The sequence below is a fragment of the Macadamia integrifolia genome, chromosome 1, assembly GCF_013358625.1.
Source record: "Macadamia integrifolia cultivar HAES 741 chromosome 1, SCU_Mint_v3, whole genome shotgun sequence".
NCBI classification, from domain to species: Eukaryota; Viridiplantae; Streptophyta; class Magnoliopsida; order Proteales; family Proteaceae; genus Macadamia; species Macadamia integrifolia.
Window position 1 is genome coordinate 5,777,223 of NC_056557.1, and position 3,900 is coordinate 5,781,122.

Here is a 3,900-nt window from a genome sequence, read left to right on the forward strand (position 1 = left end):
CTGCTAGATTCTTAGAGAATGATAACATTAGTGGAAGTGAGAAATCACATAATTAATGTGGTATTTGAAGAATATCAAATTTCTCTACTGACTAATGTACATTGTAATAATATTGTTATTTCACGGGTGATTGTTCATAATGATCTTGTAGAACAACGAACTATAGAAGATGTACATATTCATCATGATGATGTTGTCCCACATGTGACTATTGAAAATAATCATATAAAACAATAAACTATCGAAAATGTATCATTCCATGATGTAGTTACCACAGATAATGCTATGTATATTTTTCAACCGAAAATTCAAGAAAGATCTTAGAGGGTTAAGGGGTCTGCTATTCCAGATGACTATATAATATATCTCCAAGAATCAAAGTTTAATATTGAAATCAAGAATGGCCCATTAAACTTTTCACAGGCCATAAACGGTAATGATTCTTTTAAATGGGTAAATGCCATAAAAGATGAGATGAAGTCCATGAGTGATAATGATGTCTAGGATCTCGTTCAATTACCAATGGACTTTTAAGGCGATTGGTTATAAATGGGTATTTAAAACCAAAAGCGACTTAAAGGGTAATATTGAGAGACATAAAGCTAGACTAGTTACAAAGGGATTCACTTAAAAAGAAGGCATTGATTATCATGAAACCTTCTCTCGTGTCTCTAAGAAGGATTCTCTAAGAATCATATTGGCATTAGTGGCTCATTATGATCTAGAGTTTCACCAAATGGATGTGAAGGCTATATTTTTAAATGTGGATTTAAATGAGAAAGTCTACATGAATCAACCTAAGGGATTTAGTGAACAAGGAAAAGAAAATCTAGTGTGTAGACTTAAGAAATCCATATACAAACTTAAACAAGTTTTCAGACAGTGGTATATTAAATTTAACCACGTCATTGTTTCTTTCATATTTGTTGAGAACACCTTTGACATGTGTATATATCTGAAACTTAGTGGGAGTAAGTTTATATTTCTAGTTTTATATGTGGATGATATTTTACTTGCTAATAATGATCTTAGTTTGTTAAGTGAAACAAAGAATTTTCTCTCTAAAAGCTTTAAAATGAAAGATATGGGTTTAGCTTCTTTCGTTAGTGATATTGAGATATTTCATGATAGATCTTGCCAGATGCTTGAGCTATCACAAAAAACCTATATTAATAAAGTTTTTGAAAAATGTGACATGATGAATTGCAAACCAGGTGTTTCCCCCATTATCAAAGGAGATAAATTCAGCTTTAATCAGTGTCTAAAGAATGATATGGAAAGAGCACAAATGAAGGATATTCCCTATTCTTCCATAGTAGGGAGTCTTATGTATGCAATCATTTGTACTCGTCCAGACATCAACTTTGTTGTTGGTATGTTAGGGAGATATGTGAGTGATCCTGGCATGGATCATTGGGTTGGAACGAAGAAGGTAATGAGGTACTTAAAATGGACTAAGGTGTACATGCTTACTTACAGAACATCTGATCAGTTAAAAGCAATCAGATATTTAGACTCTAATTATGCAGGATGCCTCGACAGTTGAAAATCTACATTAGGATATATCTTTCTACTTGCTGGTGGTAAGGGTGTTAATCGGTTTGGTTTTGGTTTAAATGATACGGATCGATTCGGTTCACATTTATTTGACTAAAACCATAACCGTACCATTTACTAAACAGTTCCACTTTTTGAAATCGTGACCGTTTAGTAAATGGTTTCGGTTTCCATTGTTTAGTAAATGGTTTCGGTTTCACAATTTTAAATGGTTTCGATTTCGGTTTATTCTATACGGTTTGTAAAACGGTTTACAATCGGATTGTTATAACTTACAACCATCTCTAAACTGAAGATCATAAGTTTATCCAAAAATAATTGGTAATCACAAATAAGAGATTCTATATTGATGATGGTATGTCTTAATTTGATAATCTAATGCTATTTCTTTGCATAGCCATTCTCCAATGCCACTCGATTTATAGCTCAGGATCCTTTACATCTCTCCAAGCATTCCCTTAGAAACCCATAAACCCAAGTTCTTAATTCTCAAGGTCGTGCAAATGAAAGAGATGAATGAATCATCATATCCTTAGATTAGAGTCTAGGAAGAAGAAGAACGAAGATGGGAAGAATAGAATGAAGACTATTTGGTTATTTTGTAACTAATAAATTAATCATATATACCAGATTGAGAAAACTAGGGGTTCAAACCATGAAAAGGGAAGTAGGGAACATGAGACATCTCAAATCCATTTTATTCCAATCGCTTTTACTTAGGGTTATATTTTTGGAAATGATATACCGATTCTGCCCATGCTTTATTTAATTGTTATACAGATTAATCAGATCGGTTTAAACGGTTTAAACAGTTCGATTTAAACGATTTCAATTCGGTTTGAAACCAATGGGTTTTGCGATTAAAACTAACCCAATACGTTTAGCTAATTGGCCTGAAACTTGAAACTATAACCGCACCATTTACTAAACAATTTTACGGTTTCGATGTAAATGGATCGATTCGATTTTAGTAAATGTTTCGGTTACAAATTCACATCCTTAGCTGGTGGGGTGATTTCTTGAAAGTCTAAGAAATAGACTTGTGTCTCTACTTCTACTTCGGAAGCAGAGTTTGTGGCATGCTATGAGAGGCCACATCTATGACAATTTGGTTATGAAATTTTATCTCAGGACTTCAGATTGCTGACACCATTTCGAAGCCACTAAGAATGTATTGTGATAATGTTGTTGCTGCATATTACTCTAAGAATGACAAGCATTCAAGTAGTGCAAAGTATATTGGAGTAAAATACAATTTTGTAAAGGAATCCATTTAGAAATAAGAAGTGTCTATTACACACATTAAGACAAGTTTGATGATTGCTGATCCTATGACCAAGGCATTAGTGCCTAAACACTTTATAGATCTTGTAATGGATATTGGTTTATGTAAAGTTTGATATAATGGTCATATTATATTAGACACTTTTACTTATTTATTTAAATAATCATGATATTTTTTATTTTTGAATATTTCTCACTTTATTATTATGTGTAAACATTTTATTTAATATATATGAGATATTATATTGGACCATTAAGTTATAGATTTTTCTAATCTATTCCCTACTTTTGCACCTGTGGATGAAGTTACTAGTGTTGTGACTATGGAAGGGAGTATGTCATTATATAATGTATAATCGCAATGATCCATATTAGTGGTTTTGTTCAAATATGGTATTATGATTGTGATGACATAAAGTTGATGGCTTTACTTTCAAATACTACAATATGATGTTGGAATCCAAATTATATTTGAGATTATTATTATGTCGTCATATGGTTCAAGTGGGAGATTGTAGAAATATTCTCTTTGATATTCTTTATTATTGTCCCATAGATCAATTAAGAAATTGGTCGATATTAATCTCTTAGTACTAGATTCCAAATAGAAGACTTACTCCTATAGAAATATTCTTTGATATTTTTTATTATTGTTCCATAGACCAATTAAGAAATTGGTCGATATCAATCTCTTAGCATTGGATTTCAAATAAGAAACTCACTCCTAGTCTAATTAGGAAAAAGATTCCTACCCTATGTAGCACACCTTGATGGGAGAGTGCACAAACTCTATAAAATAGGACTTTATGTCCTTCTTCTACCATAACGTTACTCTCATTATTGGAGTCATCACCAAGAGAGTATTAAGGGGAGCTAATAGGAGAAACCTAGAGAATTCATTGTGTTCGTGCTTGAGGTTGCAGGAATAAAGATACATGAAGAATATAATTGTGGTGATCAATTCTTCACAGTCGATGGTGAACGGTATGCATCGATCCCTTATAGTTTAATTTGTGATTCTATGAACATATGACGAGATCCTATTATTGTATGTGGAAG